Raw genomic sequence first — 17,984 nt, forward strand, 5'->3', positions numbered from 1 at the left:
ACAGAAGAAAAATAAAAAAAATTCTTAATTCATCCCTTGACGTGGGAGGTTCATTCCTACCCAAAGGGGATTAATTTTGAAATAACCCCTAATTGTTCTTGCTCTCTATTAGTCTGAAGTAAAGGAAAACTTGGTGATAAGAAAAGATTGGGTATCACCCACTTTGCTAAAGGAGAAGAAAAATGTGACATTTTGTATTGTGCAAACGTCATGGGATTTTAAACTTTGGGGTATAGACATGGTGGGGTAGTAATTCCACTTGCCAATTGAAAAAAGAAAAATTGACTTTGCAAGATCACTTAAATTTTTTCGATCAAGTAGTGTAGCTTTTTCTAACAAAAGAAAAAAAAAAAATATGTAAAGACTAGCAAAAGATCAACGAGTGTGATTAAATTAGTGCAACATGTTCGATGTGGATAAATTTGAGAAAGGTATCTCAATCCACCCAAATAATTGATTTTTTTTGTAGGTTTCTTAAAAGAGGGTGTTTCTTTCTTAAACTTATAGCATCATAAAAAATGATTGGGTTTTTTCCTTAGATAGTTAGTGTATTGTACTTCTAATTTATATAATGTAAACTTTATTTAAAGGATATATGTAAACTATAAAAATTAAGAAGCAATAAAACAATTTGTTCTATTAACATATAACGTCAGAGTCTCCTATGTACCAAACTTTCCAAAAAAAAAATAGATTTATAGCTATAGTATTTAATAGTGTAATTAAAATGTATTCGACCATTTGTTACCCTCAAGTATTTCCATAGCAGTACTAGCAATTGCGCATAGCAATTTAAAAGACAACATATCTGATATTGTTGTTCTATTTTTAATCATATTTTTATTACTATAAATTACTTCATTAAAAAAATAAAGAAATCTTATTAATTAATTAGGATTAATTTTCTATTGAATCAATCATAATTTTTACTACTTTCTGTAAAATTAATTTACTATGCATAAATAATTGTTTTAATTATATTACAACCACAAAAACCGAAAATTGTATTGTAATATTTAATTTTCTTTATTTATAGATCTAGCTAGAGCTAGCATAGACCGCAAGTTTGTCAAAAATCACTCCTTAGTATGAGTTCATTCTTTGTGCACACTTATGAAGTTATGCCTCAAACCCGACCATCTACATTCCTTCTCTCCATTTCCCATAATTCAATTTTTTATTTCTTCAAATTATATATATTGATACTAACTTTTAAGTTAATTGTGATTGTAATTACACCTTCTCAAATAGCACCATCAATAATTGGTATCATTTTTCAATTTCATTATCTATAAATTTTGTATCTGTTATTATAAATGGTCTGGATTGTTAGTTTAAACCAAATTATCCTTAGGAACATCTAAAAAGTATAAATAAATAAATTATTATTAGAGTGAACTTAATATTTCATTTTTCAGCAAGTTTAACAACAGAAAAAAAAAATTATGAATTCATCCCTAAGATTTGAAGGTTCAATTCCTAGCAAAGATGTATTAATTTTCATATAACCCCTAATTGTTCTTGCTTTTGTAGTTAGTCTAAAGAGAATGAAAAATTGGTGACAGACAAGGTGGGTCATCCCACTTGCTAAAAGAAAGAAAAAGTGCTTGTATTGTGCATTAATTTATGTCTCATTTTTTCAACTTTAGTATGAATACTATCCGTCAAGAATTTAGGCTTGCAACGTCATGTTAATTAGTTCATGCGAATTAAACTTGGGGCAGACACAGTGGGTTAGTAATTCCATTTGCGATTAAAAAAAAAAAATTAATAATAAAAAAAAAGGGACTTTAAATTATTTTACTCAATTAGTTAGCTTTTCTAACAAAAGAAAAAAATAAAAGATAAATAGAAGATTAAAGATCAATTAGTCATGATTAAATTTACTGCAACGTGTTTGATGCAGGATGAATTTTGTGAAAGTATCTTCAATCCATCCAAAATAATTGAGTTTTTTTTTTTTTTAAAGAGAGATTTACTTTCTTAACTTATGGTATTAAAAAATGATTTGCACCTATATAATTATTTTATTTATTCTAATTTTTATGATATCAAACTTTTATTTATAATATATATGTAACTATAAAATTAAGAAACAATAAAAATTTTGTTTATTAACATATGACGTTAGATTATATCAAATTAAACTAAATTTAATAGTATAGTATTTAATAGTTTAATTAAAATATATTAGACCATGTGTTATTTTAACGTTACACTAAGTAGTATAGCATTTTTAAAAGACAACATATTCTGACTATTTTTGTTCTTGACTAAGAAGACTAAGTGTTGAGAAATTAAAATTTTAAAATTGTTTATGAGAATTAATAATGTTAAATGTTTATATAGTAAATAATCTACTGCAGTTAGTTATTGAAAAAAGGAAATAATTCTAATAGATTATTATGAATTTTAATAATATATAATAAGCAAACTTTTTATCCATTAAACACGCTATCAACATTCAAAAAATTTGATAATAAAAAGAAAATTTGGGTGCCTGTTTCATTATTTTGGATATGATTTTGAAAATAATATTGGGTAATTGAATAAGGGAGTATTACAAGGTAAAATTTAAAAATTTATAAAAAAAACCCTTAGGTTACTAATTTAATTAAACACCCTAAAATATAAAATGACAAAAACACCGTCACCACTCGCAATGCCAGATTCCGACCACCACCATCAGAATCTGACCGTAAAATTGCGTTACGATACAGATCGGTCGGATCTATATCGTAACGCGTCGATATGGTATTTTCTGATCAGATCCATCACAGATCTGGTCGAAAAAGGCTAGATCTACGACCAAATGTGGTCGTCAACGGTCGCAAAGGTGGTAGCCAAAGATATGGTTATCGTTTTCGATTAACGATAGTCAAGATTTAGTCGTCGTTGACCATCAATGACGACCATTTCTTTGGCCATCAGATCGATGAATAACCAGTTAATTTTGGTCGTGGTGTAAGTCGTAGGGATAGATTCTGATTACCATCGATAGTGATTGTTGGAATCTTATAAGTATGGGTAGATAAAAGTGTTTTGCTAATTTTTAAACTTTTTTTAGGGATATTTAATAAAATTAATAAATTTAAAAAATTTAAAAATAATTAAAAAAATATATTAATATTTTTAAAATAACATGTCAAACAATACTTTAAAAATAAGATTGAGAATATTGATAAAAATATTGAAACAAACGCACCGACGATATCCAAGCACTTGACCCTTTTGCACATTGAACACTTGCATTCATTGCTTTTTCTGTCATTCATTGAAATTTTAAAGTTATTTGTCTTCTTCTGTCTAAAAGAAATTAATTGCTGTCCCACTATGTCTCCACCATGATTTCGTCCATCTTTGAATAAAAGCAGATCAGCCTTATCATCTGCTTTTATCATTCAAATAAACTGACATCATTGAAAAGATTTATCTCGGATTTAGTGTTTCAATGCATTTAATGAGATAATACTGCACTAAATATAAACTAATATTGTCTTTTGTTTTGTACATAAAATCGTGTTGTTTTATATTTAATATGTTTAGAATATTGAATTAAAATTAAAACTGGTACCAAATAATAATTAAGAACTTTAATTAGAAATTAAAAAAATAAATAAAAAAAGAAACTATCATTTTAAAAGTATATAAATGAATAATTCTTTTCATAAAAACTGATGTATTTTAAAATGATTAAATAGTTTTAAATTAAATAAATTAAACTCGGTAGTATGTAAATATTAGTTTGTATCAACAGCTTACTTAATATAAATACATAGAAAATAAAAAATAAAATTTAAACAAATTGCACGAGTTTCGTCGGCTACAGGAAACTTTAGACAAGTAAAATGATCACAAAAACGAGGTTAATGAGTGAAGACAAAAGACTATCCTTGTAAGATGAGAAGATCCTATTTTGAGACGGTAGGATTATACACTTATCCCAAACACTATATTTATATCATCTTTCAACATATTTTTTAAAAGGTAATATTAACGGTGATGGGTGAATTTGTTAAAGATGAAAACAACATGAGATGCAGTTAGAATAATATTATACTAACATTCTTTTTTCATAAATTTTTTCTCACAACTCTAATGTGATAACTCACCATTAATCAGGTTAAAATGAGTCACATATGAATCCTTCTTGAGTCTTACTAATTAATTACGAGTTGATCAATTGCAAACTGTCACGTTAAGATTGTGAGAGAAAATTTGTGAGATAGAGTTATTGGTATAGTATTACTTGATGTTTTTATTAGATAATAAGAATTATTTTACTTTTCATTTTGAATTATGGTTTGACAACAATAAGGGTGACCATAAGTAGTCGATAGAACCGAAATTAGAACTGAAACCTGGGATGGGAACCGATGTTACTCGGGATGAAACCTGCTTGGAATTGAGGGTGGGTATCCGAGTAACATCGGTTAAAAGAAAAAAATAAAAATAAAAATAAATAGAAGATTAAAGATCAACTAGTCATGATTAAATTTACTGTAACATGTTTGATGTAGGATGAATTTTGAGAAAGTATCTTCAATCCACCCAAAATAATTGAGTTCAATGTTTTGAAAAAAAAAATAAAAAATGTCTTGATNAAATTTAATAGTATAGTATTTATCAGTTTAATTAAAATATATTAGACCATGTGTTATTTTAACGTTACACTAAGTAGTATAGCATTTTTAAAAGACAACATATTCTGACTATTTTTGTTCTTGACTAAGAAGACTAAGTGTTGAGAAATTAAAATTTTAAAATTGTTTATGAGAATTAATAATGTTAAATGTTTATATAGTAAATAATCTACTGCAGTTAGTTATTGAAAAAAGGAAATAATTCTAATAGATTATTATGAATTTTAATAATATATAATAAACAAACTTTTTATCCATTAAACACGCTATCAACATTCAAAAAATTTGATAATAAAAAGAAAATTTGTGTGCCTGTTTCATTATTTTGGATATGATTTTGAAAATAACATTGGATAATTGAATAAGGGAGTATTACAAGATAAAATTTATAAATTTATAAAAAAAAAGCCCTTAGGTTACTAATTTAATTAAACACCCTAACATATAAAATAACAAAAACACCTTCACCACTCGCAATGCCAGATTCTGGCCACCACCACCAGAATCTGGCCGTAAAATTACGTTACAACACAGACCGGTCAGATCTATGTCGTAACGCGTCGATATGGCCTTTTCTGATCAGATTCATCACAGATCTGGCCGAAAAAGGCTAGATTACGACCAAATGTGGTCGTCAACGACCGTAAAGGTGGCAGCCAAAGATATGGCTATCGTTTTCGATTAACGATAATCAAGATTTAGTCATTGTTGACCATCAATGACGACCATTTTTTTGGCCATCAGATCGATGAATAACTAGCTAATTTTGGTCGTGGTGTAAGTCGTAGGGACAGATTCTGATTATCATCGATAGTGATTGTTAGAATCTTATAAATATGGATAGGTAAGAGTGTTTTTGCTAATTTTTAAATTTTTTTTAAGGATATTTAATAAAATTAATAAATTTAAAAGGTTTAAAAATAATTAAAAAAATATATTAATATTTTTAAAATAATATGTATATTTAAAAAATAAGATTGAGAATATAGATAAAAATATTGAAACAAACGCCCCCACGATATCCAAGCACTTACCCTTTTGCACATTGAACACTTGCATTCATTGCTTTTTCTGTTTGAAATTATAAAGTTATTTGTCTTCTTCTGTCAAAAAGAAATTCATTGCTGTCCCACTATGTCTCCACCATGATTTCGTCCATCTTTGAATAAAAGCAGATCAGCCTTATCATCTGCTTTTATCATTCAAATAAACTCACATCATTGAAAAGATTTATCCCGGATATAGTGTTTCAATGCATTTAATAAGACAATACTGCACTAAATATAAACTAATATTGTCCTTTGTTTAGTACATAAAATCGTATTGTTTTATATTTAATATGTTTAGAATATTGAATTAAAATTAAAACTTGTACCAAATAATAATTAAGAACTTTAATTAGAAATTAAAAAAGTAAAGATAAAAACAATATGAGATGTATTAGAATAATACTACACTAACAATCATTTTTCATAAACTTTTTCTCATAACTCTGACATGATAGCTCACAATTAGTCAATTCACAATAAATCCTATATGAGTCCCGCATTAATCCCACTAATTAATTACAAACTACTGCGGCAGGGTTGTGAGAGAAAATTTGTGAAAAAGAGTTATTGGTATAGTATTACTTGATGTTTTTATTAGATAATAAGAATTATTTTACTTTTCATTTTGAATTATGGTTTGACAACAATAAGGGTGATCATAGGTAGTCGATAGAACCGGAATTGGAATTGAAACCTGGGATGGGAATCGATGTTACTCGGGATGAAACCTGCTTGAAATTGAGGGCGGGTACTCGAGTAACATCGGTTGAAAGAAAAAAATAAAAATAAAAATAAATAGAAGATTAAAGATCAACTAGTCATGATTAAATTTACTGTAACATGTTTGATGTAGGATGAATTTTGAGAAAGTATCTTCAATCCACCCAAAATAATTGAGTTCAATGTTTTGAAAAAAAAAATAAAAAATGTCTTGATAAATCAATAATTTATTAATTTATAAGATTAAATAATATATCCAATCATTGTATTTAAAATTTTAATATAGTAAGGTTAGATATGATTTTATTTCTTGGGGTGGTGATTGGGCAAATATCAACCAAGGGGTTTAAAAAATATTCACTAATACTTACCATAAAATGCATAATTGACTTTGTTTGTTATCAAACAGGACAAAAATAATAAAAAAAGTTTTTCCTTTAATTTAATAAAAAGATTAATGTAATTTATATAATAAAAAGATTAATGTAATTTAAAAAAATAATAAAAAGATTAATGTAATTTATATTTAATTTCATATATTTGTATGATTACTTATCATTTTTCAACTTCATTATTATATATTATCTATAAATTTTATATCTTTTATTATAAATTGTTAGTTTAAAGAAAGAGTAGAGTAAATACAACCAAGCTTCCGAGAAGTTTCCAGGAAATTACACATGTACATCAACTATTCTTTCTCTCTCTCTTCGAAGTTTGAATTACCTTTTTCCTAAGCGAGCATGTGAGTACATGTGATCTGTGACATCAGTCCCATGTGCATGCTTTATTTTTATTTTATTTGATAATTAAATGCTATATATTGTTACTTTTATTCTCATTTCTCAACCGAATAAAGACCTGCATGGTTCTCTATCCCTCCCTTGTCCCCATCAAAGACCCAGACTATCTTTTTTGGATTTTAAAAGTAATATTTATACATTTAAAAATTGACAGTTAATCTATTGATACATTTTCGAAGGATTTTCATATGAAACAAAAATATTTAAGATTTATTATAAAATTATGATCTATAAGTAATTCAATAAATTCAATTTTTATTTTAACCTTGTAAAAAAGTTGGATTTAAAAAAAATATATATTATAAAAAAAATAACAAAGCATTAAATATTTAATTAATCAATCTTTTTCCTTCGAGCGTATTTAATATGTAAAATATTTATCAATATCGTTATAAATTATTATAACCTCATAAGCTTGAAACATGTGAAAGCATTTAAAGGAATAACACTAATTATTAATTTGTCACATCAAACTTGTGAATTAAGACATTTCTATCTTGCTATAATACTATTAATACAATGAGAGAGTTCAAATAAAAATAAAATAAAAAAGCAGCAAAAACACGTGAATATGTATGACCTTTGTATGCTTTATGATTTATATAACCTATGGTCCCATATATGCAATACCATGGTTACCACGTCATGTCCTACAATTACAAAGATACCCTTGGAATATCGTTTAACTTCCTTCCAAGACAAAAGTTTCCAAATCCAATTCTAAAAATAGTAATAACGCGTAGAGCGAGTAGAGAGTATGGAAAAGAATGAAAAGGCGGTGAAGTAGTGGTAAGCATGTCATGCGAGTGGCTTGTTCCCAATGAGCTGTCACTCTGCACATTCACGTGGGTCAAATTTAGTTTTGAAAAAGAAATCCTATAAAACATTGGGAGAACAAATACATACCCAATATTTGTCGAAACGACAAGTTGATACCCAAAAAGTTTTAAAATGAAAAATAGATACCTTTCGTCATGTTCTGTTAGTGATTTTGGTTAGATAATAGTGAAAAGACTAAAATACCTTTGAAAGTTTAATTTTTAGTTTTTTATAAATTTAAAATTTTCTAAAAAACCCCCCTAGGTTTGCTAATTTGACTAAATACCCCAATATATAAAAATTTTATAAAATAACAAAAATACCCCCGCCACCCTTGCAGTGCCAGATTCCGGCCACCACCGCCGGAATCTGGCCAGAAAATTGTGTTACGACACAGACCCATCGGATCTGTGTCGTAACACACCGATCTGGCCTTTTCCGGCCAGATCCGCCTCGGATCTGGCCAGAAAAGGTCAGATCTATGTCTGGCCTTTTTCGGCCTCGACGGCCAGATCTGGCCTTTTCCGGCCAGATCATCCACGGATCTGGCCGGAAAACGCCAGATCGACGTGTTACGACACATATCCGATGGGTCTGTGTCGTAACACAATTTTCCGGCAAGTTTCCGGTCTTGACGGCCAGATCTGGCCGTAGATCTGGTCTTTTCCGGCCAGATCAGCCACGGATCTTGCTGGAAAATGAAAGATCTATGCGTTACGACACAGATCTGATGGGTCTGTGTCGTAACGCAATTTTCCGGCCAGATTCCGGCGGTGGTGGCCAGAATCTGGCACTGCGGGGGTGGCGGGGGTGTTTTTGTTATTTTATAAAAGTTTTATATATTGGGGTGTTTAATCAAATTAGCAAACCTATGGGGTTTTTTAGAAATTTTTAAATTTATAAAAAACTAAAAATTAAACTTTTAAGGGTATTTTAGTCTTTTCACTATTATCTAACCAAAATCACTAACAGAGCATGACGAAAGGTATCCATTTGTCATTTCAAAATCTTTTGGGTATCAACTTGTTATTTTGACAAATATTGGATATGTATAAGTCGTTCCCCCAAAAAGAAAATACAGTATCTCTGGACCTTAGACGCTTTTGCACACTGAACACTTTAAATTATTGAGAGAGGAAAATATAAAGTGCAATAGTTTCTTGGCAGCTCCTGAATTTTGTCGTCCCTTTAATTCAGAAAGGTAATGGCAAACATGGTGGGTCATTGAAATTATAAAGTTGTTTGTCTTCTTCTTTTTCTTCTGTCAGAAAGAAATTCATTGCTGTCCCACTATGTCTCCACCATAATTTCGTCATCTTTGAATACTTTAATTTCCAATGATGAAAGCAGTTTTCACGCGCATTTGTTAGAATACTTTAATTTCCAAATTACATTTTCTCTCACATCTTCCTCAAATCGATTTTATGTGCAAAGATTTACAGAGACAGAGTTTCATTTCCAAGAGAACACCAGTATGATGTTTCAACTTCAATATCTCTTGTAGTTTTAGTTGGTTTAATTAATTTCTTCTTTATTATTATTGACTTGCAAGGATTTGATCGAAGACATATATATGATAAGTTTCCATATAATTATTTACTACTGATCTTTATTATTTTCTGCTTTTAGTTGGCTTTGATGTACCATTAATCTTTGTTCTTATGTACTAATTAATATTTATGAGCTCTAGTTAAGCCAACTGAAGTCTCCTTAGTGATGGAGAATTATACTGGCTTATAGAAGAGGTAATTTCCTGCTCTTTTTGATTTTAATCAAAATGATTGGTCTTCTACTTTGAATAACTTCATTCAATTTGCTTTTTTCCAACTAAAACGAACAAGATCTGAGACACGCTTCATTTTGAGTGTGGAATTCTACTTCAGATTCTCTTTCCCAGAAGGTATCAATTGCAAACTTTTATACTGGCTTTAGATATATATCACAGTTTATAAAGTTGAACTTTGAGAATTGTGACCGCAGATTCTCAAGCTCAAATAGCATCATCACAGTTGGGTATGATACTTATCATCTTTGAACTTCATTATTATACCACTACAGATTTTTTCATTAAAAAGTTAAAGACTACAAAAATTAATTTGTTTTGAACTTTATTGGCTTGGCTAAAGTTTATTTAGAATGTGTGGTCAGCGACTAGATCTTTGGTCGTATATCTGGCCGTTTCCAACCAGATCCATAGTGGATCTAGCCGGAAACGGACAAATTGACGCACAATCGGCCAGATCTAATAGATCATGCATCATTCCAATGTTGATGGCCGGGGTGGCAATGGCAGTGGCTGGCGGCCGATGGTGGTTGCCAGCAGGCAACTGTTGCTTGGGTGGTTGGGGGTGTTTTTGTTAATTTATAAACTTTCATTGAGAAATAATTGTTAAATGTTTTGAGTTGAATAGAATATGATTAAATTTTAAACAATATTAAACCAAACATGTTTTTTTTTATTTTTAAGGATATGATAGTAGAATAGAATATGTTGGAGAAGTTGAACAAGCAGGGGGAACATCTTCCAGTTTGATCAAGTATGATTACGTAAAATATATAAAATTAATCATTTATTGTTGGCTATTTGTTGTTATTGTTTCACTTGCAGAATGCAGGTTAAACTAGTCTCTCACAGTGTGTAGTTTTCTACCGTGTCAAGATATCTCTTAATATAAGAAAGGTATGCGAAATGTCTTTTTTTCTTTTGTGCTTTTGACATTTTTAATTATTATGTTTCTATGTTGAATATTTACACTATGAATGAAAATGAAAACCTTTCGAAAATGTTATAAGGAAATCTCTATGGATGTACCTTAGCAGAGAAGACCTAATTTAAAACTTTTGCTTTAGAGCATCATCATGAAACCAAAATATATCATATAGTTGAATATGTTAATCTTAAAATTAAAAGAAAGTGTCTCAACTAAAAGGTGGACCTCTTGTGTAGGTTAAAAAATACAGTTAAACCTCGATAAATTAATAACTTTAATTAAATAATATTTTTTGCCGGTCCTGACTTGGAACCAATGTGGTAAATTAATAATTTGCTAAATTTATAAGATAATACATTTAAAAAAATATAAAACACATAGGTACCACTTGATATGTAAATTAATAATCTCCTTATACATCAAAATTATATATATGCATGACTCAATTAGGAGGCCTTTATAAAATATGAATCCAATGTTACTTGCTTCCTCTTGAAATTGATGTCTTCTTGGATCTCATCTCTAACTTTTCTTAATGTATTAAGAAGCTCTAATTTAGTGTTCTCCTCTTACAAGAGAAAACTATGCAATGTGATTGTTGCTTTAAGTGCATTAATTATGAGCTATTCCCTATACCACATTAATATACACAATATGTACATGCATTAAGTTCAATGTTTTGGAAAAAGAAAATAAAGAATGTCTCAATACATTAATAATTTATTAATTTAAACGATTAAATGATATATCAATTAATTAATAAATTTTCATGGTTCCAATGATATTAATTTATAGAAGATTACACACACACACACACATATGATAGTAACTAAAAGTAATTGTATTAAAAAAATTTAATATTAGTAAGGTTAGATATGATTTTATTTCTTGGGGTGGTGATTGAGCAAATATTAACCAAGGGGCTTCAAGAACATTCACTAATACTTCAATAAAATTCATGCTCTAGTCTGAACCGACTTTGTTTGTTATCAAACAGAAAAAAATATTAAAAAAAAATTCTTCCTCTTTTTAATAATTAAATTATTTAAAGGAATGATCAACAATGCTTTATAGTTTTTCCTCTTTTAACATTAATTTATATTTAATTACTCCACATCTTATTTATTTTCTTGTCTTACCTCTTTTAGATAAAGGCTGAGTCAAAACTAGATGCTTGCGCTTTGTTGGTAGTTACTCGGAGCTTGACATTTCACGAAAATATCATTGGTTTTTGAACAAGGTATTTAAATTTTTGGTTATTTTTTAAATTTTATATAGCATGGAAAATAGTAACATGCTGATTATTTGTTTATCTAATCTAAATATATTATTAATCCAAAAAAAAGAATAACAAATAGTATAAGGTAGCCATATTTCACTCGTTGGAATATGACGATATGAGTGAGCTTAAGCGAAAAAGTTGTTAAATGTGACCCCTAATATACAAGATTAATTTGTTAATAGACATAGAAATTGATAATTCACTAAATTTATAAGATAGTACATTTAGGTAGCGTTTGGTTCAGGGAATGTTATATTATTGAGGAATGTTGTATTACTGGAAAGATAGATTATTAGGGAATCTTTAGAGAAATGTGTTTGGTCGGTTGGAATAAATTGATGGGTATCTTATAACAATATGTTTGATTGGGAGGATAAATGAGTGAGTATGTTATATAGATTACTAAATTGCCCTCATTTTAAAATAATAATATAATAATATTTTTATTATTATTTTATTCTATTATTTTTTAAATTATTTCTTTTAACCCCCTTATATTTGAAATTTTACCAAAACACCCCAACCATATACAACTTTAATTTGTAGCAAAGTCACCCCCACTCACCCCAAACCACCGCCGGCAGCCACCACCACCACGGGAAGCCGCTGTAATGGTGCACGACCAGCCAGATCTGGCCGTGAATATGGTCGTTTCACGGCTAGATCTGGCCGTTAATATGGCCATTTCACGGCCAAAGATGTGGCCGTGAAACGGCCATAGATCTTGCTGTGAAAAGGCTAGATCTTTGGCCGTGAAACGATGACCATTTCAAGGCCAAAGATCTGGCCTTTTCACAGCCAGATCTATGGCATTTCACTGCCACATCTTTGGTCATGAAACAGCCAGATCTGGTCATTTCCGGCCATGGATCACAAATCCATGGTCAGAAATGTCCTTATCGGCACACGACCGGCAAGATCCTACCGGTCTTATGCCGATATGACGACTTTCGCCAGTGGCCAGCGGTGGTGGCTAGCGGCCGGTGGTGGTCTTGGATGATTGGGGGTATTTTGTTAACTTTTAAACTTTTTTGTGGCGGGGGTGTTTTAGCTAAGTTCTCAAATGTAGGGGGTCTGGGCTAATTGTTATTTGGTAGACATATGAGGGCAAATGTGTCCAGAATGATAAAATATTAAGGGCAAAATAGGGTAAAAATTATGATTACCCCGGTAATCTAACATTAACACCCCTTGGGAAGGTAATCTGATTACCCCCAATATTACCAATAGTAACTACTATTTGTAATAAAATATTACCGTAATATTATATTACTTGACAACCAAACGAGGGAATCTTGAAAATTAAACAAAGATTACAGGATTTATCTTATTTCACCCCGAACCAAACGCACCCTTAAGGCGAAAAAAAAAAAAAAAAAAGCACATTGGTACCACTTGATATAAAAATTAATAATCTCTTTATACATTAAAATTATATATATGCATGACTAAATTAGGAGGCCTTTTGAAAAATATGAGTCAAATATTACTTGTTTCCTTTTGAAATTGATGTCTTCTTGGATTTCATCTCTAACTTTTCTTAGAGCATTAAGAACCTCTCGTGTAGTTTTCTCGTATTGCAAGAGAAAATTATGCAATGTGATTATTGCTTTAAGTGTATTAACTATGAGCTATTCCCTATACCATTAATTATATATAATATGTACATGCATTAAGTTCAATATTTTGGAAAAAGAAAATAAAAAATGCCTCAATAAATTAATAATTTATTAATTTATACGATTAAATAAAATATCGATTAATTAATAAATTTTTATGGTCTCAATGGTATTAATTTATCTAGATTTAACCGTGTGTATATTTATATCTTATGTTATTTAGAAACTAATGGGTTTGATATGATAGTAACTAAAAGTAATTGTATTAAAAATTTTAATATTATCAAGGTCAAATATGATTTCATTTCTTGGGGTGGTAATTGAGCAAATATTAACCAAGGGGCTTCAAGAATATTTGCTAATACTTACAATGAAATGCATACTCTAGTTTGAACTCACTTTGTTTGTTATCAAACAGGAAAAAAATAATAAAAAAATTGTTTCCTTTTTTTTTTTTTTTATAATTAAATTATTTAAAGAAATGATCAACAACGCTTCATAGTTTTTTCCTCTTTCAACATTAATTTATATATAATTACTTCACATCTTTTTCATTTTCTTGTCTTACCTCTTTCAGATAAAGGCCTAGTCAAAACTAGATGCCTGCGCTTTGTTGGTAGTTACTTGAAGCTTGACATTCCACAAAAATATCATTGGCTTTTGAGCAAGGTATTTAATTAAATTTTCTATTATATGGTTTTTTTTTTCTTTTTTAAATTTTATATAGTATGGAAAATAGTAACATGGCTGATTATTTGTTTATCTTATCTATTATTAATCCAAAATACGAATAACAAATAGTATAAGGTTGTCTTATTTCACTCGTTGGAATATGATGGGATTTTTTATGCTAATTACCTAGTGTAGACGGTAAAATCTATGGTTGATTCAGAAGGGACCGATCTTACGAGAAACAAGCCACTGACAATCGAATGGACCTACACAAAGAGAAAGCACAAACATGAAGGCTTGGGTGACGCTCATGTGGGGTCTGCCGTAGGCACTCCGACACTCAAGTCAGCAAAGTTGAAGGTATTTAGTGAGGGCTCAAAGCGGGAAAGAGTTTATTGTAATGTGGCTTAGGCTAGACTAACACAAAGTGGCCAAAGCACAGCTTTGAGATGGCTAAAGGTGGTAAAGTTAATCGGAACTATGCTTTACGATAGGAAAAACGAAGATTCTTGGGAGCAAGAATTTAGGAGCTAAAGTTATGTGTAATTTCTGAATACCTTATGAGAGGCTCACCTCTATTTATACAATGAACTTAGGAGGTTAGAAGGACTCTGAGTGCTACTTGGTATAGGAAGGAACTCTTATTCCATGCCTTTATCGGTTCAAGAGTACTAATTCATGTAATATACTAGATCTTGAATGAATTAGGAAGGTGATAGGATTCTGATTTCTATTTTGGGATGAAAGTGGGCTAACGGGCTGAAGCTTGATTTAGCTTAACTTGTAAGAAGGCCCAACTCATGAAGTGGTCATCCACAAGGTGGATTTAAGTGTAAGCCCAACTGGAATTGGTTTAAGGCACTTGACCATAATATGTTTATTTTGTTATTGGACCTCGTCAGGCACAATATGATTTTTGGTCCATACAGTTTGTGCCCCACTCTCTAAGTTAAGGGGTGCTTAGCTTAGAGAGTAGATTCAATTAATCGTAGTGATAATGCGAACGAGTTGATGTCCTCTCAGGGGGGATGTAACTCAAAGCACTTGTTATTGCCACAAGGGCATAGCCTGCTTGACTTGGCTCATATGGCTGAGCGAAAAGTAGTAACTGGGTGAAATCACTTGGATCCTTGATTATCTCAAAGTGTTTGAGGTTTAAACTAATCCCGAACCAAACAACGTAGGTTGAGCCAAGTGGAGTATGAGGAGAATACAAGGTAATCTATGAGAAATGACACAATTGTAAGCCCATCCGGCTCGGCTCATACTGCCATGGGAACAGTATTGGCCGAGTGGGAAATGTGGTAGAAAGGACTCATGGCCAAGTGAGCACGTGAGGCTGAATGGAGACAATGCCAAAAGAAAACATAAGGCTGAATGGAGCTAAGGCTGAGTGATCACATAAGGTTGAATGGAGATAAGGCCTTATGAAGCCGAATGGAAACATGGTCGAATGAAGGTGAGGAGGACCACATGAGGACTTAATAAATGGATAAGTTGAGCTGAATAGAGGTGGTGATGACTAGCACTTAATGTATTTTATTTGTGACTTATTCCTACTTGGTTGGCAGTGCTGAGTGGAGGTGAGTGGTAGGTGTCTTGAATCTTGAATCTCCTGAGGGTGAATGAGTGACGATATTATTTAGGATGTTCAAGTTAGTTCACTAAGATTCACTCGATAGGGCCGAGCCAAGTAGCCTGATTGTATACTATCCATCATTGTTTCCACTCGGATGGCTGAGTGGAGCCAAATGGACAAGGAGATGGGTGTTTCAACATCTCTCATATCCTAAATGAGCATGTCAACTTAAAATAGCTATAACTTTTGATTCGGGAGGAGTTACGAGACCCATAAGATATCAACAGAAAGCTTGTTTTGAGCTTGATATCGTGGTCAACTAGAAAACCTAGTTGGAGGTGGTTTTCAAGGCCAAAATCCATTGTTTTGGCTTGTTTCATGGTCGTTTAAGTTTTCACTGTGTTTTCTGTCAAACACTTGCGAGCCCATTTAGCTCAGCTTGGCTTATGATGTCGAGTGTAAAGGGTTGAACGAAGCTAACTATTGGTTCCTTTGGGACATCATTGTTCATTTGTTCTAGCAAAACAAATGATGCTTACCAAACCGGATGGTGCATATAGAACATTTTGTTATAGAGGGAATGCTCATAGAGCCACTCAACTTCACTTGTTTTGTTGAATAGTGAATGAATGCTAAGTGGGGACTCAAGGTCGAGTGAGAACTGAGGTCGAATGGGGACTCAAGGCTGAATAAGGAACCGAGGTCGAATAGAGACTCAAGGCTGGATAAGGAACCGAGGTCGAATGGAGAACCTAGGCTGAATGAGAATTGAGGCCGAAAGGAGAACCAAGGTCGAATGGAGACTCAAGGCTAGTGAGAACCGAGGTCGAACGGAGATTCAAGGTTGAGTAATCTTTTAAGAATAATGGTGTTGTGTAGATCCAAGTGAGAAGTTTTGGTTTAACTGAATCAGTAGTTTGGAACCAAGGTTGGGGCGTCAGAGCCAAGTCGAGTGAGATTTGTTAAAGGTTCCTAAGGTTCATCTATTCAAGCTAACTAGTGAAGGGGAAGAAGCAGCCAAGTTGAGCCAAATGAACGCTGCCTTGGTAGTTTGTAATAGCATAATCAGGGTATAATGTTATGATTGTCGAGAGAAGGGGAACCATCCCCAAGTTTTACTAGAGTCAAGGTGGTGAGTCAACCTAGTTGGATCGAGTGGGGTAAGAAAACTCCGAGCCAATTTTGCTAGGTCAAGTCAAATAGCTTATCAGATTTGAGTCGATTTTGGTAGCCTGTGAAAAAGCTGATCGTGAGAAGAATCCTTACACCTTTTGGGTTTATAAGTCGAGCCATGTGAGGAGTAGTATAGGTTGGATATTAAGTGAGGAGTCGAGCCATGTGAGTGAAGGTGCGAGTGATCATGAGGTATAGTAGTGTCGTGTGGGAACTTGTGAGTAGCCAGTCGTTTGTGCTTTGCCGAGTCGAGAGGAGCCGAGTCAAATAGAGGTTAGGTGAACATTTAAGTACCTGGAAGAAGTCGAGTGCCACTTTGTATGGGGATATTTATTGTGAATTGAGCTGAGCAAGCATGTCAGGGGCCAACGAGTATTGGAAGTCAAGGACTTATGTGGTGATCCCTGAAGAGGAGACACTTGTGACTAGTGTGGGTGTGAGTATGGCCCAACATGCTGGGCAAGTGAAGGCGGTCAGACACCTAAGTTCCGAATCGAGTGACATAGACTCTAGTGTAGACTCAAATGATGAATCTAAGCCTGAAAGTGAACCTGTGAGCACTTGAATTGGCGTCAATTCTACGAGTGGTGGGCTTGGTGATGTGTCGAGATGAGTTAGACTTCTTTGAAAAGCAGACTAAGATAAGGGATGGACGGGTAGGTGCCAGCGTCAGCTTGTCCCCCGATGTTAGTGTTGAGTTGTACTACTGATGACTTTTGCACTTGATCTTATAGCTCAATTATTTGAATGCTGAATAAACTCTTTATTGTAATGTAAAGTTAATTGAGACATTATATTGATAAACTCTCAAATTAAGTTACAACTTTATAGGCTGATTAACAGCTAGACTTAAGATCAGAGCCTTGTAAATATAATCGGATAACAAAGTAGAATCAGTTAAGCTAAGGGATGGA

The 17,984-nt window shown here is 31.8% G+C and overlaps 1 protein-coding gene across 2 annotated transcripts in view; it reads left to right on the forward strand.

The window, feature by feature from the left end:
- The window catches only part of LOC116145691 (disease resistance protein At4g27190-like), a 31,477-nt gene that overhangs the window by 4,273 nt on the left and 9,220 nt on the right, over nt 1-17,984 (forward strand). Inside the window, exons 1-7 of one of the 2 annotated variants that reach the window (XM_031431148.1) lie at nt 9,414-9,506; nt 9,725-9,779; nt 9,876-9,934; nt 10,015-10,047; nt 10,643-10,714; nt 11,894-11,985; nt 14,224-14,315. The gene's annotated coding sequence lies outside the window, so the exon portion shown is untranslated. Of the gene's footprint in view, nt 1-9,413; nt 9,507-9,724; nt 9,780-9,875; nt 9,935-10,014; nt 10,048-10,642; nt 10,715-11,893; nt 11,986-14,223; nt 14,316-17,984 lie in introns of those variants that run through there. The other variant, XM_031431147.1, reaches the window with a different exon arrangement.

The sequence above is a fragment of the Pistacia vera genome, unplaced genomic scaffold, assembly GCF_008641045.1.
Source record: "Pistacia vera cultivar Batoury unplaced genomic scaffold, PisVer_v2 Contig464, whole genome shotgun sequence".
Taxonomy (NCBI): domain Eukaryota; kingdom Viridiplantae; phylum Streptophyta; class Magnoliopsida; order Sapindales; family Anacardiaceae; genus Pistacia; species Pistacia vera.